The sequence below is a fragment of the Rhinopithecus bieti genome, unplaced genomic scaffold (genome assembly GCF_001698545.2).
Source record: "Rhinopithecus bieti isolate Rb0 unplaced genomic scaffold, ASM169854v2 scaffold_47225, whole genome shotgun sequence".
NCBI classification, from domain to species: Eukaryota; Metazoa; Chordata; class Mammalia; order Primates; family Cercopithecidae; genus Rhinopithecus; species Rhinopithecus bieti.
In genome coordinates, this window is record NW_016819796.1 from 1,414,344 (window position 1) to 1,423,071 (window position 8,728).

The window sequence follows — 8,728 nt, forward strand, 5'->3', positions numbered from 1 at the left end:
CTTTTAGGATAGTTTTAGGATTTTTCCGAATTTTAGGACTAGTTTTCACTGCGGGTCAGCAGCATATATCTTAGAACACGAAGAGCATTTACATAAAAAGAGTGGTTACATCAGCAGAGTATTCCTTCACTTACGAATAAACATACTCCATTGCGCATTTCACAGTAGAGTTTTCAATATTACATAAAATTTGAAACTTGTAACTCATAAGGTTCCTATATCATCTTGATGACTTTAATAAATATTGTAATAATCATTTTTTTACTGCTCTGCTATAGAACATCTCTGCTTCCAAAGCCCTATTAAATATTAACGAGAATGGCAACCACAAGGTAGAAACAAGGTTACTAGAATGTAAAATTTAATTTAAAACTTTTAGAGATACCTGTTGCTTACCTTAGCAAAGTGCTATTTCTTGACATGGAAGCAAGCTCCTGGGACTGAAAAATAATTCTTTCAAATTAACATCTTGATGGCTAAAGTAAAAATGAATGAGGCTGGGATTAACTTTTCTATTGGAATGCACACAGTTTCTGAAATTACCTGTAAGTGCATTGGCAAAGGATTTTGGAGTTGGCTGTGTTCCGTACATCTGAAAAGAGGGGACTGTCTACTACAAATCCCAAATGCAGTGGATTTGGCCAAAATTACATTTGGGTTATCATTTATTCTCCACCTGTGGTTTAGGGAAATATAAAGATTTCATCAGTGTCACCAGATAAGCCATGAATTCAGGTAGGTGGCAGAGTACCTGGAAACAGAAAATTAAGCAGGCCTGTCTTTGCGCCAGCTACAGCTGAAAGTTGGTGATTGCTTGTTGATTTTTAATGTACGTAAGACTCTATCAACATGAACATGTCACATATTTGTTGTTTTTGTGATTGTGATTGTGATTGACTCTGACCCCAATGTTATATTAAAAATAGCCTTTCCCTTTTCATACTAAATCCAATTCAAAATGAATTGAAATATGAAATTTAATTAAAATACAACTTCCCCTTAAATGATCACATTCTAGACAGCTTTAAATTACTTTTTGTCTTTTACATATTTTGGGGAATGGATATCGTATTTGCAGAATGTATTTATTTTTCATCCATAGAAGTATAAGAAATTGGAATTTTCCCTTGCAAGAAAACACCAGGCTTTTTTGAGAATATGTGCCATTTGTTTACTTGAAAGTGAGTTACCTGAATCTTAATAAAACAAAATAAAGCACCAAACACTGTGACACTACTTAAAGCTAGTGCAATGGCATTTGGAACTATGTTCTTCATTCTGAATGGAAACAAGCTTGATCACAGCTCTCACAGACAATTTATTAAAATTAGGAAATTGTCAGGAAGACTCCAACAGAGGCATAGCATTTACTTTTTAAAGTTGTCCTCAGCTTAACAATAGATATTTGGATAACTTTTTATTCTCTTCTTGGGCTCAGCTGGAAGAAATGTTAGCCACAAAAGAAGCCTGATTTTATGCATGTTTGACTTAATTCAGAGGGATTTATGAATACCACAGTAGCCTGTTTGGTTTGGCTGTGAATAATGTGAGGCATATCACTTTTATTTCTTTCAAGCTGAAATATCTGATGTCTTCTTGGTAACCCTTTTTAGTGAAACAGACAACTTTTTAAAATACTAGAGTCCAAACATCAAACATTGTTATTTGTTCATTGTTTCACACACTTTCTGAAATATGTGAGAAAATATGACTTTTACAAAAGCAAGAGCTTAAATGTGTAAAATAAATGTAGCTAAGTCAAAAATATGGTGCCAACTCAGACTTAATATTTTATTTTACAGAATAACTAAAAGGAAACAGATGTGGAAATAACTCTGTTAAAGTAACACACACACACACACGTACAACTGGCATTGCGATATTTGATTACTATTAAAATGTAGACTGTATGTGGCTTTGAAGCAGAGATTGACATGGATCAATATAATTTAGGGGGTATTTATTGGCTCAAATCATGATTATAGAGATTTTGGTAATTATAGCTTTCTTTTTCACTCTTTGCACTTACATCACTTGGTGATGATGGTGTCATTTTACACAAAAGTACTTTATTAAGTCTGATTAGAAGCAATAAACTCACTGAAAATTATTTTTGTCATGCATTCTTTGATTTGCAATTTGCATGTGTGGGAGACTAGAGTAAGAACATCTCTTTTCTGAAACCCATGCATATTAATGAACTTGATGAATTTCATCCTCTGGCAGATGGTAATGAAGGACAGATCTCATGTAAAGTTTGGCATTAGGGGTAAAGGGTTGTGAGGGATATGGAGACAGTTTAGACATTGTCCCTGCTGGAAGGAGCCTGGATACATAGGAGTCTAAGGGCATCCTTTAAGGGAATAGTATTCCCAAAATTTCATTTAACTCTCTTCTATGAATCAAGAGCCTCCATGTAAAGAATGTGAGGACCCTAGCTTTGAGGTGGCAAAATGTTTCCTAAAAAAATTTCAAGATCTTCAGGGATCCAAGACATAAAAAAGAAAATATTTTCACACCTCATATATTTTTATTATCATCATCCATAGAAAAAAGAAAGCTAAGAAAATGATTATGGCATTGATTAATTTATATAAATTAATGATGTATGCACCTGGATCATTCCTTTATAAGATAGTAATCTTATCCAATATTAATACGTAAAACTTTTTTGTCATACTTTTAAATTGTTTTAATATCTAGGAATAAAATATTTGACAACTGGTTTTATGCCTCTTCAAAGTTACTAGCTGCTTCAAGTCACCAGTTTTTCTTTCAGTTTGATTTGGTGTGAAAACATTTGTTTTTATAAAACAAGTATTTAACACCATAGTTTTAGCTTTATTGATTCTTTTAGTCAGCATTAATGACGCATTTATGACTGGATTTATGATTAATCTGCTGATGAAAATTTATGACATTTGGCTACTTCTAAAGAAGAATTTATCATCGGCCATCATTTTCTTTAACTTAATCTCTCCTCCAAACAGTGACATTACCCTGAAATTGTCCTTTTTACTATAAGTAAACTTTATCTCTCATAAAATAAGGAAAAAAAAACATTTTGATGAAACATTTGCTTACATAGATAAAATTGTAATCAGGGATTGTGGAAGATTTGGCAAAAATGATAAGTGAGAGTTTTTCACAGTTGTGACATACATATGAAACCTTTCTTGAAGATCTTTCTTTATGTTATGTAAGCACGAAATCAGTAAACAGATCCACAAGTGTAGGTACGCTTTGTGATTCCTTTCATTATGGGAAATATGCTTCCACAGATGAGTATGTGAGCATTGATGTCAAGAGATAATTACACTTTATTTTCTGGAGACTCAGACTTAATTTCTGGTAAATGAAGAGCATGTCTTTTGCTAGCACCTCTGAAGCATGTTGTATTTTAAAATAAGATATAAATTAATTTGCTTTATATGCACAGTGTGAGTGTTTACATATTCCTTTCTCTGATACTCACTGAAGCACAGTGTTTCTTGGGATATTTTCTGAAGACTTAATAAAATGTGAAACTTTCATCTACTTTTGAAAACTTAATAAAACTGGGATTCATAGTGGGAAAAAAATGTCTGAAGTTAATATCTCACCTTCTGTACGTGACATTCAGAGGATGATTATAATTTGTTCTGTGGGTAGTCTAAAATTAATTTTCTGCTTCTTTATTTATTAGATTTTCTTTTCACACTGTTTAGATAAGTTTTTTTTTTTTTTTTCTGGGTTCTTTTATTAGTGTAGAAAAAATATGGGGCCTCAAAAAATTTGAAATCCTTAGCCAATATTGTTTCTCAGTGCTCATTTAGTACATTTTCAAATAATTTAGAAGAAGGGTTTAAATTCCAATACTACCTAAGAACAAATACGATACTTTTCTTGTTTCAGGGTCATTGTCATCACTTGCAAAGAGAGTCTCGGGGATAAAGGAAGATACAAATTTACCTACTTGAAAAAGTAAGGGTTTTTTTTGAATTGTTGTGGTTAATTGATCCACTTTCAATTCGAGGGAAAGGGCTAGATCATTGTCAAGACACACACATTCTTCCATTGATATAGCTGGCCTGTATACCTATTTGTCCATCATAGGCTTGAACTGAGTAAATAAAGGCAATACCAATGCTTTTACAAGTTACAGAGTGGGTGATCATTTACTATGGACTCTGAATGCTAGCACACCTCTGAGGATAAGTACCCCAGTAAGCTGACACCATGTCTGAGTTTCCATTTAATTAAGTTCAAGACAGTTTTGTCATCTGTTCTGTAGAAGTGAAAGTTGCTATTTCTTTAGGGAAAAGTTGGATGCCAATGGCTCATCCTCATCTTTAAAATGGGAATACAAATAATACCTATTCCACAGAATTAATGTAAGGAATAGATGGATATTGCCTAGTAGATATCAATACGCTGTTTATCATTATCTTTTATTTACTGAGCAAAATCAAATAAGTTATTATCAGTGAGCTTACACTTCCTCTCATCCTTGCTTTGTTTTTTTCTTTGTTATGACCAAAATGTTACGATGAAAAGTAAAAAAAATCAGTTTCAGTATTTTTGTTTAAAACTGCAATAGTATAATTCAGAAACAAATTTCAGAAAGAAATGGACAGGCATAACTAAAAGGTGCTGATGGCCAGAAACCCTGAGTTGTCGATAATAAAGGAGATTCTTCTCTATTGCTGCTGGATTTCAGATACTCTTCTGTCTCTTAGAGGCATACTGGGTTCTGCGTCTCTCAGAAGTGTGGCTGTCATTGTCCTTCTAGTTAAGGCTTTCAGATTAACTGACTTATTTTTATATTTTGATGGGGACATAGGTGATGAAAGAGTTTGTGTTTTGACTAACTGGATAATTTGGTCCGTTGATATTGGAAAGAATGTCTGCCTTTTTTTCTGATAACCTAAACAAGATGAGAAAAAAGTTAAAGATAAATTTTCCATAATAATAATAATGGTAATGGTAATATTGTAGTAGATCAGAGGGTATGGGATTTATTTTTGTTGATTATAATGTATTCACATATTTTAATGTCCTAGATAAAACTTCTGGTAAAATAGATTCTACCTGTGGTAAAATCAGTTAGAAGGACATCTGGAAGGGAGGAAGCAATAGATATTCTCTTCTTCTAAAGAACAAAACAAAAGAAAAACATTTACGAACCTGTTCTATAGTATGTGTTCCAAAGCTTATCTGGCAGTTTTATTTGCTAAACTTAATGAGAGAAAGAGGACTTGTTGTTAAAATATAAAATGTATTTATTAAGAGTCACATTTATTCAGTATTCACTTGATATTTAGCACCGTTCTAGGAGCTGGGGTAGGACAGTGAACCAAACAGTCATGTCCATGTTTTCCTGGGGTTATATTCCAGGCAGGAAGAAATAAAATGAACAATGGGGGAAAAAATTCTTAAGAGGGTGAGAAGTCCTAGAAAAAACTAAACCAGGTGAATTGTAAAGAGAATAAAGGTAGATAGGGTGTTGGTGAGATTTGGATCTGACTGATGAAAGGAGCTACCTGTGGGCAGACCAGGAATGAGAATGACAGATAGGGGGCGTCAGAACTGAGATCCTTAGGCGGGCACGGGCTTGGTGTTTTGGAAAAACACAAAGGGCTGGGCACGGTGGCTCACATTTGTAATCCCAGCTCTTTGAGAGGCCAAAGTGGGTGGATCACCTGTGTGGTCGGGAGTTCGAGACCAGCCTGACCAATAAGGAGAAACACCGTCTCTACTAAAAACACAACAATTAGCCAGGCGTGGTGGCACATGCCTGTAATCCCAGCTACTCAGGAGGCTGAGGCAGGAGAATTGCTTGAACACGGGAGGCGAAGGCTGTGGTGAGCCGAGATTGCACCACCGCACTCCAGCCTGGGTGACTCCATCTCAAAACAAAACAAAACAAAAAAAAAAAAAAAAGAAAGAAGAAAACCACAATGGAGGTCAGTGTAGTATGTGTGATGGAGATAGTAAAGAAGGGGTGATTCGAGGAAGATGAAGCTTGAGCAACAAGCAGAACCAGTATGTGGAGAGATATGTTTAAGCCATGGTTAAAAAAAAATTGGAGAGCTTTAAGCAATGCAATAAAATGATATGATTTGTGTTTTAAAATGAACATAAGTGATTCTTGCATAACTACATTTACACACTCTGATAAATAAGAGATCACAGTGATAAAGACCAGAATCTGTATAAGATGCAATTATTTTAATACTATGTAACAATTTTGGGTTTATTTTCATTGATTACTTAGTAATAAAAAGAGATCAGTGGAGGTCTTTGGAAAAATAAAATCTAACTGAAAGATAAAAATCTCATCCAATAATATCACTTAAAAGTCTTGTTAATAACCACCAAATGATAGTACCTAGAAATTTAGTTCTACTATTATGATTCAAACTTAACCTACACACACTTTTAAAGTGCTGCCAACAAATTATTGTATGTATACTATATATTACATTACTCTTAACATGACCAGGGATCTAGAATTCTCTATTCAAATCTCCCTTATGAAAGATAAACAATATAATTGTATTAGCTGTATGCATACAGATATACAATTTAATATTTCCTTTCAATAAAAGCTCACTTTGTTGTATACTATAACTTTCTATAGGGAGACAATAAATGTTGAATTTTGAAGATTAATGCAATGATAACATGACAATACTTTTACAAGATCCAAAATCCAACTTTCCATAAAGAAAACAACTTATTCTTTGCATTTGGCAATAGAATTGATATCATTTAATATTTAGCACTCATCATTATTTTGAATTTTGATAATTATTATTCAAAAATACTGCTAAAAGAGTACCATATGTAATAATGATAGATTTATCAAAGAAATTGAATATTACTTTATCCCTCTTTGCTCAGTATTAACCAATGATTAGAGCCTGCCCTTCTCTGAAGAACTGAATCATTTGATCATGTATATTTTATGTTTGTAGTTTACATGCTGTGGTACACAGAAACACAGCTTCCCCAGAGATGTTCTTCCTCTAATCCCAAGACCCTGTGACTGTATTATTTCACAGTGAAAAGGGGTCTTGTAGATTTGATGAAGTCAACAGCCTCGTGATGGGGACATGATCTTAGATTGCCTTGGGTGGTCCTGATGTGATCACAGAGGTCCTTCTAAGAGGGAGAGTGGGTCTGGCACAGTGACTCACGCCTGTAATCCCAGCTCTTTGAAAGGCCAAGGTAGGTGGGTCATTTGAGGTCAGGAGTTTGAGACCAGCCTGGCCAACATGGGGAAACCCTGTCTCTACTAAAACTCCAAATAATTGGCTGGGTGTGGTGATACACGCCTGTAGTTGCAGCTACTCGGGAGGCCGAGGCAGGAGAATTGCTTGAACCTGGGAGGCGGAGGTTGCAGTGAGCTGAGATCACACCATTGCACTCCAGCCTGGGCAACACAGCGAGACTCTGTCTCAAAAAAAAGAGGGAGAGTGGAGGTCAGAGGAGAGAAAGCAATGTGACAAAGAAGGCAGAGACTGGAACGATGAGCCCCTAAGAAAAGGAAGGCCAGAAGCTTCAGAAACTGGAAAAGACAAGGAACACATTTTCCCTGGAGCCACCAGAAGGAATTTGCCCTGATAATAGCTGGATTTCAGAACCATAAAGTTCATTTCAGACTTCTGACCTCCAGAACTGTAACAGAATACATCTGGATTATTTTAAGCCAATTGGTATGTAGTAATTTGTTGTAATGGAAAGTGGAAACTAACAAACATGCTAAATTGTATTAATATGATACAAGAGATAAGATGAAATTCTAAAATACAAAAATTAATAATAATAATACATATTCCTAATTCTCTCCTAAGAAGTTGGAAGATAAGAATTAGGCATTACTTAGAGATATAAAATGATCATCTACATAAAACAACTTTATCATAGTTTTTGTGAAATATACTTGAAAGCAAACATATGAGTTTCCTCTAAAAAAGCATTCAATTGAAAATAACCTTTGGGGATACTGAAGACTGTTAGTTTTCAAATATTATTTATGTTTATGTCTCCCTCATATTTTTGGGGGGAAATAAAGTGTGTAATGTATGGAATTGATGAGGACAAAGTCCTCCCTTCACCTGCATGCACATCTGCGGTCTCTAACCAGTGTCTTAAATGGTTAGAAGCCCTCACATGTGTTCACGGCTGAAAGAGTGGGGCTAACCCGTCTAGGTGCTTCTGATCACAGTTAGAGCTCTTCCTGTTTTATCCTTTGTGTTATGCACAGGACAGTGTAATTGTAAAATGCTGTACCACACTCTGACATAGTGCAGCTCCGCCTCGGGTAGGAATTGTTTTTGTATGGTGCTATGCCTCAAATCACTGTTTTAAAGCTCTTTAAACCTTAACCAAAACAGTGAGTCTCCTTTTGGCTTGAGGAACATTACTTTTTGTCATTGTAACAACTACAAGTTCAAATGTGAGGAAAGGTTTTTTTTTTTTTTTTTTTTAATTTAATACGCAATGTTCATTTTTTGCTTTGAGTTCCAGCTGTGAGTGGAATTAACTTTCAAAAGAAAGAAAATGGCCTCTGCAGCTGGGGGAGAGAATTTGGGGCCCACTTGAATCAGGCTTGGTTAGTGAAAGGAGAAAATATCATGAATATCCTTCCACTACTTTTGTGTCACTGTAGGAGGCCTTTTGTTGAAAGAATCCAAACATTATTCTGCCTTCCCAACTTCTGACTGCATGGATGGGTAGCAGT